A 16,503-nucleotide genomic window follows, 5' to 3' on the forward strand; every position below is an offset into this window, starting at 1 on the left:
CCACAAGGAAACTCTTTGATCTCAATGAAATTGTATCTTGGTCTGAAGTTTAGAAGGTGGCTGCAGATTTAGAGAGTGTCTCGATTTCTAGAAGGCCAATCTAAAAGAGACTTAAAACAACTTCTCTCCTGGCAGGAATCCAGCATTTTCAAAGCTTCTTAAAAATGAGGCAGCAAAATCACTGGGCACTTTATAAAATGTTGATTGAGATATTTTGTCAGTCATGCACACAGCTCAAATTCACAGAACAGGTACACCATACCTCCACACCTGCAAAGAACATTCATGCCATTTTTTCTACTTCAGCTATCAATCATTCTTCATATATGAGAGAGTGCTTACATGTAATGTATTATTTTATATATTGATTATTCATCTACTTTTCTGCTATGTTATACTGCATAGTACCTATTGTGTTAGCAGATTTTTGTAATATATCCAAATCCATGCTCAGAAAAGAGATTGAGAGCAGCTAAATGCAGAATATCTATGCTAGCTTGAGGTCCTTTTCCAAACTGTTATTCAACACTAATGCATTTTAAAACCAGCAACAACAAACAAAAAATCCCCACCAAAACCAATCAAACACACACACACAAACAGCTGGAAAATAGTTTATTAAAAATACAAACAAACCAACCACCAGGACAGGAAACAAAGCCCAGCATTTAAAGATCAAGAGGGATGGAGAAACAAAAGTTTCCCAAGCTAATTTTTTCTTATCTCTTCAGCTGTCAAACTGTGAAAAGCTCAAATTACTATTTTGAATATTTGTAGAAAAAAAACAAAAATCTTCCCCAAGAGCAATACCCAGCCTCTCAAGGCAGAGGAAGAATTCACTGTTCTTGTGCCCTTTGAAGAAGGAAAGTGCTGACAGTTGTCACTATTGCACTCCCACAGAGTGTGTGTGTGCCAGGCAAACCCCGGCACCCCTCCTGAATGGATCCCATTGATCAAATCCAGTGAAGTTGGGGCCAGGTATGGATATGGATTTGTGGCTGAGAGCAGCACTGCTGTGATAACCATAGTTCTGATCAAAGGCGAAAAAAAAATCGGCTTGAACTCTCTTGAAGAAATGTTACTGAGTTTTTACTGGAGAAGTCTTACTGGACAGATGACCTCATGTGGTCTGGGAAAGCTTAACTCACCCTTACAGCCTACATGAGTATTTTAAGAGTTTACAGTGAACCACAGTCCCCATACTTAACACCAAGAGATCAGTTAGGGCTTTAACATGGCTAATACCCTGGCCATGTAGTTAATAATGAGACAAATGAAGAGAAGTGCTGGTAGGGATATTCTTCCATTCTCACCATATTGTTGCAACCATTGGCACAGCTTTTTAAGTCAAATCTGAATAGGAAGGAGAGAAAACCATGATGATTAGTTAGAACAATTCTCCCCTACAGAGCTCTCCAATTTACATGATCTCCTCAGCGTTAGATGTAGTGAGTAAGATTTTTTTCAAAGGTATATGAGAGGTTTGGAGCTTTTGAAAGTTTCCCATGGTACCTATTAACCAGAAACTCAAGGCTGTTCCCTCAGTGATACTTGCTCCATACTCCTCCATCTTGGAGCAGCTCATTCATCTAAGTTCCTTAACTGTGGTGAAGTTCCAATGATTTCAAACAGGCCATGGTGAGACTGTTGCTATATTTCAGAGGAACATGCCACCCTCACCCCAGAAACCCACTGCTTTTCACCACAAGACTCCACTATATCCTGCCACATTGTGGCCTTTCAGGAGTTTCGAGCTGACTGCATTCATGCTTGCTATCAGTTCAGATTAAAAAACAAACAAACAAACATTTCCTCTGTTTCTAGCAGTGACTCAGATTGCTAAACCAAGAGAGTCCTCTTGTGCAGGTGAGCACCAGTGTAAGCACTAAGGGGTGGCTGCTCTTGAGGACATGGGCTCTGAGCTGGAGCTGGGACCCTGAGCCTGTGTGGTCATTCATGGCTGTGTGTTATAAACAAGTGAATCACATGCCTTGTGATTAGATGGGAGAGGAAGAGACACACTAAATGCCCTCTTCTTAATAAACCTGCCCTCTTGATCAAAGTTAGCTAGGCTGGACCTGCAAACAAGAACATAGTCACTGGGCTGAGCTTTCAGTCATGTTTGCTATACTAAGCTTCAGTTGTCCCACTGCATGCAGACTCTCATGTGCTGGTTTTTCATGGTTCCCTAACTAAGTCCCTCCCCTCCTTCTCCATTCATTTTTTCATTCCTAAGCCTGGCTGCTGATGTCCATTCTCCTCAGGGAGCTCTTGGCTCTACAGGCACAAACTCTTGTTGAAGCTGAAGCTAATCTCTGATAGTTTTGATATGCCCTGGCCACCTTCCAAGCTCTACTTCATAAAAGCAGAAACACAATGATGAGTCAGGCTCATGCTTTTTAGGACTGTATATTTGTGCTGTCTATGGTTTATCTACAGTAGAAGATATCAGCCAAGCCAATATCAGTGTCAGCCAATATATCAAGCATGAACTTTGTCAAAGACAATCATCAAAAATTATTCTCTCTTTTCTTCCAGCTATGGATTCTTCCTCAGCAGCAGTATTTGTGAGCTACTCTGACACAAATTACTCTCAATAATTAATCTCTCTCACAGTGGTCACCACCCAGGGGAAGATGCCAAACCTCTTTTTGTGCTGTTTCATTAGTCACAAATAATGAACACATGTACAAATTGCAGTTCTGATTCCTAAAACTTCAGATAAGGAGGCAATGTCAGGAATAAACTACCAGAACTCAACAACAAGTTTGCTTTTGGCTTGGCTGTTTCATGTCCGCATCCAGACCTAAAGCTGCTTGTTAACCTGTGTGCATTCATCTTTTCTCATCATCTATGGTTATGGTAAATAAACATTTCCCTCATTTTTAGTACTGTCATCTCAAGTATTGTTATTCTGTCATGTTTTCCAGTGGACTTCTCATGCTGAAGGGTCTGGGGATTATTTTTGTCTTAGTGATTTATGTTCACTTTCAGAGATATTATGGGGTTTACTTTAAAAGTCTTCTGCAATATGTTGCATGGAAAGCTCAGGACACAGTCAGCGGTTACTGTCTGCTTTCAGTGCTGTTGCAGAGTCTCAGAGATGCAACAGTACTCCAAATTCTTTCTAACATTCCTGCTCCCTTTAGAAGTATTTTGATTGCTGATTTATACAATATAACTGCGAAGAGAAGCAGACAACCTGCATAATAGTCCCAATTTGCAAGAGCCTACCTGGCCTTCATCTTCCATGAAGCTGCTTCCAGAACTTCACCTTCATCCACTGTCATCTTCTACATTTTCAGCATCACTGATCTCTTGGAGAGGGAGCAGAACAGTCAAGCAGACAAGCTGTGGACTATTAAAACATTGATAGCATTGAAAGGTACAGGCTTTTGGCCACCATGTCTATGCTTTCCTCAAAACTGTTCCCCTGACTTGACAACCTCTGGTGTGTAAGTGTTGGCTCCAGGCCTGGTTTTCTGTATGTACACAACCATGACAGGTCATAAATGCATATTGGTTACAGGTGGACTTACTAATAGGGTAACTGATTATAAATGGTTACAAGAGGCATAAACTCTAATTGGAAGACATTACCCTCAGTCAATGTTAATAACAACTGCACATGGTGTAACTTACAGATCAAAGGAGCTCCAGCACTGCTGGAGCTTTCATGGCTTCTAGAAAATGTTCTGCTGTTGAAAGGTCCTAGGCTTCATTTCTGCCTGTCTGCAGCTGATTTGCTGAAAAATTACTGATTTTGGTGGACTTGACTTTTCTTTTGTTCCTAGGGAGCTTGCTACAATTTCATCCAGCTTTTATGGGAGAGCTTTATGGAAATACTTTGTCCCATTTGGGGACAACTCACCACAAGGTCCCCATGTTCATATAAGGAAAGTGCAAGCAGGGCTTTTTTGGTGATTCAGGAAGAGGCCAGCTGCAGGGCAGATGTGCACTGGCACACCATCACATGTGGAGCTGGTGGTAGCTGTGTGAGCTGGGTGACTAGTAGGGACAAGAGGCCCACAAACTCAGAGCGGACTGTCACTACGTAGAGAAATGCCACAAGGCTAAAGGGCAGGGACAGAGCAATGTGGAAACTGGGCCTCTTACTGTACACTTAAAGTCTCCAAAGTGCTTTAATTTGGGTTAGTCTAAAACACTGAAGAGTAACAGCATGGAGAAGGTTCATCACTATGAATGATACAACATAAAGAGTAAACAGATGAAGATTTTCTGAGATGAGGTCAGATGAATAAAAAGAGAAACCAAGCACAAAGCATCAAGGGTGTTTCAAATTTCTCTCACCTCACTGTAGGATTTCCTAGCTGAATTCATTTTTACCATGAATTAAAAGTGAATTAAGGTAAAAGTAATTAAGTTTTGAACAAGAAGTAGACATCTCCTACAATTACACAGCTACACAGTTCTTTTGCTTGCAGTTCCCTTCCAAATCATTGGAAGCTCCTCGGCTCAGATAGACATTTCACCCTCATTCTGTAAATTAAATCTGGTCACTGTCGATTTGCTAGACCTGACAATAAGGCCAGCACTGGGATGGGAAAGCAAAGCTTAAGGGCAGAGTAGCATTATGGACTCATTCTCAAGCTGCTCCAGGGGAAGTTTAGGCTCGAGGTGAGGAGAAAGTTCTTCACTGAGAGAGTCGTTCGTCATTGGAATGTGCTGCCCAGGGAGGTGGTGGAGTCACCATCCCTGGAGGTGCTCAAGAGGGGATTGGATGTGGCACTTGGTGCCATGGTTTAGTCATGAGGTCTGTGGTGACAGGTTGGACTTGATGATCTTTGAGGTCTATTCCAACCTTGTTGATACTGTGATGCTTTGACTCAGTTTGCCCGTGAGGTCTTGAAGTTGCTGTTGTGTCAGTAGCACACGATACATGTGCGGAAACAGGTTTAACAAAATTCAGCTGATAGTTTGCTCCCTGCAAATATTGACTGTGCAAGTTCTAAGGGAGGTTTTGATTCCAGATTCCTTGGAATTTGGGCACAGAATCATTGGCAGCTTTTTCTGAGATAAAATCTCATACTAAGGAACTTGTGCTGACTTAATTGGTTGTTCATTTACTTCCTTATTATTTTTTAACAGGCTGCCTTAATTTCTTTCTCAAAACTGGAACAAAAGCTTCTGCTGAGTGTTTCCTGGCAGGATCTGAGAACTGATGGCAACAGATTGAGCACTGCTGCTTAGCAATCCAGTTGTCTTTGGCTGAGGACAACTGAATTGCATTACTTCATTTTCTTTACTTCTGCTAAAGTGACACAAAGACACCCTTAGCAGCATCCAGCCTTTTCACATCAGATGCAATACACAGAGCTCTATGCTTTAAATAAATCCATTAACACAGGGTAGAAAAAGGAAGTGCTTAATTTTAGCCAGAGAAAATATGAAAATTAGGGCAAGACAGCAATGAAGTTGTGACAGGGGGTATCCAAGAACAAGCACTTGTCCAAGGTCAGCTGTGGGGACACAGCTTTGCTGGCAGAGAGTGGATTAAATGCTGAGTACAAGCAGATGTGGAGCTTCAGTTTTGGGCTCCCCAGTTTAAGAGAGAGGGGATTTAATAAATGTTTATAACTATCTGAGGGCTGGGTGTCAGGAGGGAAGGGACAGGCTCCTCTCACTTGCTCACTGTGATAGGACAAGGAGCAATGGATGTAAGCTGCAGCACAAGAGGTTCCACCTCAACACAAGGGGATACTTCTTTGCTGTAAGGGTCACAGAGCACTGGAACAGGCTCCCCAGAGGTGTTGTGGAGTCTCCTTTTCTGGAGACTTTCAAGGCCCATCTGAATGCATTCCTCTGTGACCTGAGCTAGATTGTATGGTCCTGCTCTGGCAGGGGGGTTGGACTCGATGATCTCTTTAGGTCCCTTCCAACCCCTGACATTCTGTGATCCTGTGATCCTTATTCTCTCATCACTGCTGCTTCCTATTGCAGGTATTTCTAGAGCTGAAGGTAGGTTTTTGTAAGACTGAAAGGTCTGCTGTGCAAGAAGCCTCCTTCTCTTCACCTACTGACAATGAATTCATGAGCTCTAAAGAAAAACACAGCCATTCATACTGAACAGTACAGTCTGCTGTGCCTGTACAGAATGCACTGGCAGGTACGAGTGGCAATGGTGAAAATTTGTGGGCTCCCGAGTAGAGGATGATGTTTTCAAATGCTGACTATGCAGAAGCTGTTACTCAATGGACACTTAGTGGGGGGGAGGGAGGACGTTTTCATGAAGAGTTCTCCTTCCTTACCAAATGCCTTATTCAACATTTAATTGACTCCCAGCCTTGCTCTCCACAATTAGTGAACACGTTGTTGATAAGTTATTCTTGAAAGAACCCTGATGACAGAATTGTGTTCCTTCTTTCCATCAGGCTAAAGTAAACAGGTTTGGGAAAATAATTGGGGATTGAGGCCAAAAGAAATTTCATCCAGACAACCCAAAAGATGAAAATGTGTGTTAGGTGGGGAGAAGAAAAGTTTGGGCTTTTTCCCCCCCAGAACAAATTGTTAGAGTGCTGTGTCTGAGGAGAAAAAGGAAAGCAGAACACTACTTTTAAAAAGTCAGGAGGAAAAAAATATAAGCCATAATTCAAAATTGAAGAAATTCAAAATGTCCTACTCTGGAAATCTAGGGTTTGATTTTTTTTTCCCTTTGTTGTTTTTTTTTTTGGCCAGAAGTACATGTAGGATTTGCTAAAAGCTCACAAACTATTTTGGCCAGCAGAAAGCTGCCTTTTTCCATGGAAATCGAGGATTGTTTTCAATTTGGATCTGCTTTCTTTCGTAGGAGCCGCCCTGATCCGCTTTCATTTGTAGGAGCTGCCCTAGCCAGACCTCTTGGTACAAGAAATGTGAAATTACACTTCTGCTTTACCTCAACCAGGTAAAAATGTGTAAATTGCACCTCACTACTCCTCTTCAGTGCTGGTATCTCTGGTTCTTCCGCTATGCTATCAGTACAGGAAGGCAGAGTTCCAGGAGCTGTTCTTTGCTTCCAGCTTCTGCATTTGTATTTGAAGTTCAAGACAAAGAGTCTGGAGCGATGATGGGGTTCCAGGATCTCAGTGCTGCCCTGGAAGGGTCCAGATCTCAGAGAGACGTTGCAAACCTTGGCCTTCACACTGCTTGACTGTGCAATTTGCTTTCTAACCAGTTTTATCAATGGGAGCAAGTCATGCTGTGGTTTGGAAACACTGAAAGGCTTGGGGGAAAAATCCAGGCTTCAAATGCCGTGGATACTTGGTCAACACACAAATGACAAATGACCAGAATAAATGAGAAGTTCAATTTCCTAAGCTTTCCCCAATATGTGAGCTAGACAATTTGCCCTCCCTAGAGCTTCCTTTCCTTTTCCATTTCCAGCAAAAGCAAGGCAGCCTGGCTATTTCTGCACACACACCGTATTCCTTTTCAGTGAATTATTCAATCAATATTTACAGCCCCAAATCCAATCAATGTGGAAAAAAAAACTACACACAACCCTCAGCTAATTCTGCTTTTAACATAATCATTCATCTGTACCTCTAGAGTTTTTAAATATGGAGAAAATGTAGTATTTCCATTATGGCAAGTCTTCTTTTTCCCCCTTTACTTCTGGAGATCCCTCAGAGGGCTTCCAGTTGCCGTTACACTGATTGGATCAGATTATAGCTTCTTCTTCTTTTTCAATTTATCTATACTTTAATGACCAATTCACAGCAGCCTGTACTTTAGTTTCCTCACTAAGTGCTGTATCAGATAGCACAGATTAAACATTATCTCAAGCTGAGCAAGATGTGAAAGCCATCAGATCATAGCATTTTCTAATACTTTTCATTCATTCTAATGAGCTTTCAAAAATGCAAGGACAAATCTATGAAGTGCACATTTGAAATGGCTCAAGCTACACAAACTGAGGTAAAGCAATTGGGGAAATGAACAACTTGACAAGACTGCATGTATCAAAAAGCATCACCAACACAGCTGGTTGGTCACACGTTGGTGTGACCCCACTGCAGGACTCAGCACTTGGGCCTTATTAAACCTCATATCATTGGCCTTGGCCCATCTATCCAGCCTGACCTCATCTCTCTGTAGAGCTTTCCTATCCTGGAGCAGGTCAACACTCTCTTCCTAACTGGTATCCTTTACAAATTACTGAGAGTGCCCTCGATTCCCTCACCTCAGACCACTGATAAAAATGTTAAAGAGAACTGGCCCCAACAATGAGCCTAGGGGAAAAACACTTGGTGACTGGTCACCAACTGGATTTAATTCTGTTCACCACCACTCTTTGGGCCCCATCATCAAACCAATTTTTTTACCCAGTGAAGTGTCCACCCATCCAAGCCATGAGCAACTGGTTTGTCCACCAGGATGCTGTGGGGCAGTGTGGAAGGCTTTATTAAAGTTCAGGTAAACAACATCCACAGCCTTTCCCTCATCCACTAAGCAGGTCACCTTGTCACAGAAGGAGATCAGGTTCGTCAAGCAGGACTTACCCTTCATGAACCCATGCTGCATTGGTCTGATCACCTGGTTGCCCTGCACGTGCTGCATAATGGCACTTATGATGGTCTATTCCATGACCTTCCCTGGCACCAAGGTCAGACTGACAGATCTGTAGTTCCCCTGCTTGGCCAGTTATTGCTTCACAGCTTGTGCAAATCTGCACCTCCTCCAGTCTGACTTGCACATCTCCATGCATTAAGGAATGGCAGATACTCTAGACTGGACACATCTTCCTCATTTAAGAAATCGGTGGCCTAATCAACAAAATAATTACTGTTAGAATATCTCATTGTATTTTATTCTGCTTTCCCTTGGCAGAAGAACTTGTTGTATTTAAAGTTCATGTAATCCTGCAGTAAAAACTGCAAAGGTTTGGCTACAAGATCTGTGCAAATCCTGTCACAGCTCTCAGTGGTCTTCCTCTTCTTTAGTCTTTCATCCTTACATGTTCTACCAAAAAAACCCCAAAAAGAATCCAATATTAAAGGTCTGGGTTTTGTGTGCCTCTAAGGAGAGAAACTGAAATATATATAAAATGGAATAAAGGAGACCTCAGTGGCTCATAGGAGTTCTTTGAAAACATTTCAAGTCTACCAGGTAAAAATAATAAATTTACCTCTGATGATACAAGAAGGCTGGGGAGGGACTTCTCAGGATCTCAGGTAGTGATAGGACTAGGGGGAATGGAATGAAGCTGCAGGTGGGGAGATTCAGGCTGGACGTGAGGAGGAAGTTCTTCCCCATGAGAGTGGTGAAGCCCTGGAATGGGTTGTCCAGGGAGGTGGTTGGGGGCCCCGACCCTGGAGGTTTTTAAGACCAGGCTGGATGAGGCTCTGGCCAGCCTGATCTATTGTGGGGTGTCCCTGCCCATGGCAGGGGGGTTGGAACTAGATGATCCTTGTGGTCCCTTCCAACCCTGACTGATACTGTGATATTTGATTTTCCTGGAAGTGGCATGCATTTCACAAATCCTCTGTCTAGAAATCCTGTCATTCTAAAGTTGTGTTGACACTAAGATCAACCTTTTGATCTTACAGGTAAGATCCTTCCAATCTAGACATTTGGAAAGACAAGGAAATTTGTCACTGGGATAATCTGAGAAAGGAATGAAAAAATGTTAATGTCTTCTGGAAAACGCCAGCTAAAATGCCACACTGGTAGGAAGAATGTTTCACATATTATACAACAGACATCAAATTTGGCTGGAATCTGGTTAATGAAGGTCAGAACTGGGAACAGGGTCAGAGCTGGGAACTGGTCAGAACTGGGAACTGATGCTTTTTCTAAGGAGGGGAAGACACAGCTTTGTGAATTCCTTTCAGGGAACCATGAAACAATTCCAGTTGTCCTGGGCATGTTTTCCCAGGTGCTGAAGGAAACAACAGAAAAGTCGTCATTACTGTATATTTCAGACTCAACAGAATATGCAGAAGATTTAATCATGAAAAAGTAAATAATAATTCTCTTCCTTATTAAATTACATGGCAAAGACTTAACTTCTGTGGTAGGTCATTTTAGCAGAAAGACCTGGGGCTTTTTAGTCTGGAGAAGAGAAGACTGAGAGGGGATTTAATAAATGTTTATAAACAACTGAGGCCTGGGTGTCAAGAGGGAGGGGACAGCCTCTTCTCCATTGCACCCTGTGGTAGGGCAAGGGGCAACGGATATAAACTACAGAACAGGAGGATCCACCTCAACGTGAGGAGGAACTTCCTCACGGTGAGGGTCACAGAGCACTGGAACAGGCTCCGCAGAGAGGTCATGGAGTCTCCTTTTCTGGAGACTTTCAAGACCCAGCTGGATGCATTCCTCTGTGACCTGTGTTAGAGTCTATGGTCCTGCTCTGGTAGGGGGGTTGGATTTGATGATCTCCAGAGGTCCCTTCCAGCCCCTAATATTTGCATGATTTTTTTACTCAACAGAAATTCACAGACCATCACTAAAGCTGGAAATGCTCCATATTGTATGAAAACTTTATTTCTGTATTTATTGGTATGAAATGGGTGTCAGCTTACCAACCTTATGTATGACATCCCTGAAAATAATATATTTTCAGTGAAACCAATTTCCAAAATATAAAACTGGAATGTTGATCAGCCCACCTCCCAAAGCACACCCCTATGCTTGCTCCTAGACAAGAGCATGTCTGTGTCAGCTATAACTGTGGCCTAAGAAGGACACAAATTTAGAGACTCTTCTAAATTTTCTTATTAAAAAGAGAGTAAGTGAGGCAATAGACAAACTTCTGCCTCTATGTTTTTCACAGCCTCTCACATCCTTACATTACCTCATTGTGATGTTAAAGACTCTCTTCTGCTTACAAGGCTGCAAGTGTACTGTCCCTGGGCTGACTTACAGTACAGCAAAATTCAGTGTGAAGATTATTGATGTAAAATCCAATGTGAAGATTATTGATGTGCATCAACCTGGCAAAACATAAGATGGGCTGAGCTGTGCCCATTAATGATTGGCTTCTAAATATTGATCTTGCACACCAGGGCAACTCTTCTATCTTCTGCAGAGTTAAGCTGCTCTGCAACTTGTGCAGCCCAGTGATATTTGCTTGGATTAATTAGTCAATATTAGAAGGGGAAGTGTCCTACTTATCACATTGTCTTGCTCTGACTGTTTGTTATGGTACGATGAGTGTAGCAAAAGGTACCTTTTGTATACGCAAAGGTAAATGGAAATTCACTCCACTCCCTGTTTCTGTCACCTTGTATGAATGTCAGGAGCAGGTTCTTGGTTCATAACCTTTTTATCTCTTGAAAACATTAAACATAAACTACCCTCTGATAAGCAGTGATAGTGCATTTTGTAAGGGAGTTGTAAAACAGATAAGGCAGTGAAGAAATCTGAGTTAAAGTTTCCTCTTCAGCTCTAGGGAAGTTCCTGCTCCCTGCATACAAAATCAGGGGAGAGAATAACAGTAACCAAATGAAGATGTGAAGGTACTGCTCCTCTTGCACAATACATGCCAATTCTAAGTGATAAGCAGAAACAGAAACTATGGGTTTATTTCAGCATTTTCTGACTCCTCTATCAAATCTGTAGCACTCCCTCTGACTATTTGTGGCCCCTTTGGTGGAGGGAGGTGTTTTCTCTCTCTCTCTCTCTCTGTCTTCATGGTGATATCCAATATATATCCATATCCACAGCCTCAAGCTGCACCACAGTCTCAAGCTGCACCACAGCCTCAAGCTGCACCACAGTCTCAAGCTGTGCCAGGGGAGGTTTAGGCTCAAGGTGAAGAGAAAGTTCTTCACTGAGAGAGTCATTCATCATTGGAATGGGCTGCCCAGGGAGGTGGTGGAGTCACCGTCCCTGGAGGTGTTCAAGAGGAGATTGGACGTGGCACTTGGTGCCATGGTCTAGTCATGAGGTCTGTGGAGACAGGTTGGACTCGATGATCTCTTCCAACCTTAGTTATACTGTGATACTGTGATAATTATCTGCCTGCCACTGTATAAACTTTCAGTCTATTTGCTAGTAATTTGTTATCAACAGTTGTAATTTGATTCTGACAACTGTCATATTAAATAGAGACGAGCTTTAGTAGCACAGTTCAGACTAAGCACTTATCAAACCTGTCACCAAATATGTTGCAACTGCATATCCCACACCAGCCCATAATCCTCAGTGAGACCTTGCAGTGAGAGGGACACCATTTCCCAACATTTCCCTTGTCTATTTCAAATTATATTTTCACCACAAGTTTCCAGATTATAAAGCCTGATTTTGTAGCTGGAGCTCAGTGTTAGAGCTCAGCATGTCTGGGCTAGGTTCACTTTACTATGATTGACTTAATTGGTCATCTCCTCAGATACTGTTGCCCAGATTCTTTATACAAAATATGGGAGATAAAAGGCTTTGGTTCTTCACTAGGAATTTGAAACCCAGTCGATAATGTAAAGCTTGCAAAACATCTTCAGATTCAGCTGAGTCATTATCAAAACTCATTACTAATTTAGGGATGCTAAGTAATAACAGCTCTAGGAATACAATTATTCCCACTGTGAGGAGGTAATGCTTAAAGCATGATCAGAGAGGGGAGGGAAACATCTGGATTTTCCTTTGATGCACAAGGGTTTTTCAGTTTGCTCTGCAAGCTCTTACAAGGCCAAGACTGGGCCTCCTACTGCCTTCCCTCACCAGCGGCACACAGAGCAGCAGCAAGGACGCCTATCCTCAGTGACCTTGAGAGGCATCAGACAGGGCAAGCACAGCTGAGCCTTGACAGTAGCTGCCCAGGAAGGCTGATCAAGTTAGTGGCAGCAGAAAGGAGGAGTTATTTGAGGTTGAGGACAGTGGGGAGAAAGAATAGCCCCAGGAACTAGAGCAGAAGTTGCCAAATTGCCTTTTTATAGGGTTGTTTATTACTATATAGCATGCAACAGCGAGCATGGTTTTGATTGTGGGAGGTAAACAGGAATGACCTCAGCACACTGTTTCAAGTTTTTTAATTAGATTGCCCTTCACATTTTTGTCATGTTTCAGCTAGAGTCCAGGCTGCAAATGCTGGCTGCTGCAAAGCCAGTCTGCATATGTTTGTACATGTGTCCCTGCAACCTGCTCAGCTTTTTCCTACTGTGTTTACACTGATGCATCCTTTCTGGTTTATTGTGGGGCAGGGTTGCTATTGAGCTAAGAAACAGTGTTTGCTGCAGATAGTGAAATCTTTTTCCTCTCTTTTCACAGATTCATAGAATCATTTAGGTTAGAAGCAACCTTAAACATCATCTAGTTCCAGTCACCAGGCCATGGGCAGGAACGCCTTCCACTAGACCAGTTTGCTCAAGGCTCCATCCATCCTGGCCTTGAACACCTCCAGGGAGAGGACATCCACAACCTTCCTGGGCAACTTGTCCAAGGGTGTCACCACATTCACTCTAAAGAATTTCTTCCTGATCTCCAGTCTAAAGCTCCTCTCTTCCAACTCAAAGCCATTACCTTTCACCCTGACACTAGAAGCCGTTGTAAAAAGTCCCTCCCCAGTTTTCTTGTTGCTCCCTTCAGGCACTGGAAGGCTGCTTTAAGGCCACCCTGGAGCCTTCTCTTCTCCAGGCTGAAGAGCCTCAGCTCTCTCAGCCTGTCCCCATGGGGGAGGTTCTCCAGCCCACCTTCACTTTATTTCCCCACATTCATTCCTTGAATCGAGACTGAACCAGTCACTTCAAGTGTTTGATTTCTCTTTCCTATGAGGACTCTAGCTTCTGGTGAAAGTAGTTCTATCTAGTTTAATTCAGGATAGGCACATAAAAGCAGCTGCTGGTAGTACAATAACACTCCTTAATTTCCATGCTAATGTCTCCTCTGTACTAAAAGTTTCAAGTGCTATCTTAAGGAAGCTACTTTGAACCTTCATCTTGCAATATATTTTGGTAAGCTTTTGGATTGTAATATTTTGAAGGATATAAAATAAACTAACCCTTTGGAGAATATTATTTAATGAAGCCATATATCAAAAGCCACTGACTTTTTGTAGCAATATAAAAATGAATTTGCCTACAGAACAAGAATATAATCTTAAGAAAGAATATATTCTTAAGAATACAATCTTAAGAAATAAGAATAATAGTCTTGACCACATTTTGGAAACTTCTCTGAATGCTGCACTTAGTGCAAGGTGCTCTTCCTCCTGAAATTCATGGGGAAAGAGTCCTTCTTCACCAGATGACAATCATCAGGAAGTAACCTGGACTCTATTCAATGCCATGGAAATGCTGAGGTTGTCATGACAGCAACATATTAGAAATGATGTATGGTTCCTCACTCTTACCATCATCCTTATGGAATTCTAAAGTTGTGACTTATGCTTTACACATTCACCGTGATAGCTAGAAATAAAGTAAAGAAAAACAAGATATACCTCTCTCCTTGACTTTCTACTCAACTTGTAACTCTTTCTTGACAGCTGCAGTGTCAATATTATGCTACAGTGTTGTAGATAAATGTTGTTGCTCTATTTTCTTGTGTTGAATGTAACCTAAATAGTAGGACAAGCCTTGCCTGTGATACTGCAATCTTGCTTCTTCAGTGGAGACACTTTAAAGAAAACATCAGTAACATCATACTTTATGCAATTCAGCAGCATTCTTGGCTTTATATAAAATAGACCATCAAAGCAGGAGAAATTAAAATATGTGGTGCCTGCATTTTATTTAGTCTCTTTGCATGCCTGTGACCATCGACACAAGAAGTCACACAACTTTTCTGCATGCAAATACTCAAAGCATTAGATGCAAGTCCATAACACTTACCAAATCACCATTCCTCTTGGGTGTTGTTGGTTGCTTTAAATTCATATTTTCAAGAGATCACTTGTCATGTAAAATAAAAAATAATCAAAAGGAAACAAACACAAGCATAGCTTTCTAACCAAGTCAGATGCTGTTTTTCTGGAAGGAGTGAGCCTTATGTACTACGTCTCAGGCAGCGGAAGCACAGCCTAAACTCAACCTAATGTTTTGGTCTCCACATGAATGCCAAATAAGACTACTATGAATCCTCCCTAGAAATGTTTCAGGAGGATTCTGGTGCTGAGTGGATTCTGGATTTGACTTATTTAAAGAAATAGTGTGCTTACTGAAAATCTTGACCACCCTGAATCATCTTCTTTACAGGCTTTCACATGGGAAAAGTGGGTTGACGTTCACAAAAATGCCACGGTGTACCCCCTACATTCAAGGTGGGATGCAGTTCCCACACTCTGACACATCATTTTAGATGTCTGCACATAAAGGTAGTTTCCAGCTCCCATTGGTATCGATGAAAATCTAGTCCATTGAGTGAGATATCCAGAGTGTAGAAAACTGGCCATCTCTCCTTAAATTAAATATCTACATTATTGGCTAAACTCCTGTTAACTATAATGGGAATTTGGCCAAACAGTTTATATGGAGGCATAAATGTGTAGTCACATAAACAGAGCTAACTGAGTCTGCCAGATGAATCCCATTCCCAGTGTAGGCTGTAGAAGAGCTGAGTGCAGACTCACAATTTCCCAAAGAGAATTGTAATCCTCCCTCACTGGCAAGTTCAATTTGCTAATCACCTGGTTTTGAGTCTCACCTGTAAATCTGCTTCATGCTGTGTTCAGAACTTGGCACTAACTGGACCAAAAGCAGAAGTCAAAGTAGCCTGCCAGCTGTTGGACATTCCACCAGCACCCTTTTCTCCTGGGAGACTCAAAGCCACACCTGAGACCCATTTCCAGCAGAGCAGAAATTCAGAGGTAGTCTGTCACACAGTGTCCTGAGCTGCTGATAGAGAAAGACTTCTCACCTTCCCTCTTGATTGTTTTTAATACTTCAGTAAATCTTGGCTTTGTCCTGTTTCACGGCTGAAATTTTATGTGTTTTTTGGCAAAAGAGGAATTGTTCCCTGCTGGATTCTGGTTAAAGCTATCATAAGTTCACTCTGAGGTCCAGAGCTGGAAAAAAGACAATAACAGCTTTCTTGATTAAAAAATAAATAAATCTCCAAGATCTCAAGAGAAATAACTGGACTCTGAGCCTAGACTCATTTTTACCAGGCTTACAGGTAATGTTGCAGAACATTGCACTACAATACACATAACTTGGAGGTGTAAAAGTGAATTAGAAATATCCAAATTGTATCTTCTTCTTCCTTATAGGGTAGCACCCAACATCAACACAGTAAAAACAAAAACAAAACCAAACAACTCCAATGCATTCACAGTGGTGCTTTCTGAAAGCTCCTCCTCTGCCTTGGACATATGGTATGAATTTCCTAGTAATTCATTAAAAGCTATTTTTTTTTGTTTGTTTGTTTGAATGACATCAAAAAGGGAAAGACACAGGGCATATTGACTTCAAGGATATTAAGTAATGAGTAGTGCAGCCAGCCAGGGATCTTCTGATTATTTCCATAAGTATCCGTTCATCAGAACAGTACAGCTGGGTCCTAGTGAATGACAGAGACTGTTGTAAGGAAGAACAGGAGGGGGAAAATAGTTCATTTTTTTCTTCT

Source organism: Dryobates pubescens, chromosome 4 (genome assembly GCF_014839835.1).
Source record: "Dryobates pubescens isolate bDryPub1 chromosome 4, bDryPub1.pri, whole genome shotgun sequence".
NCBI lineage: Eukaryota > Metazoa > Chordata > Aves > Piciformes > Picidae > Dryobates > Dryobates pubescens.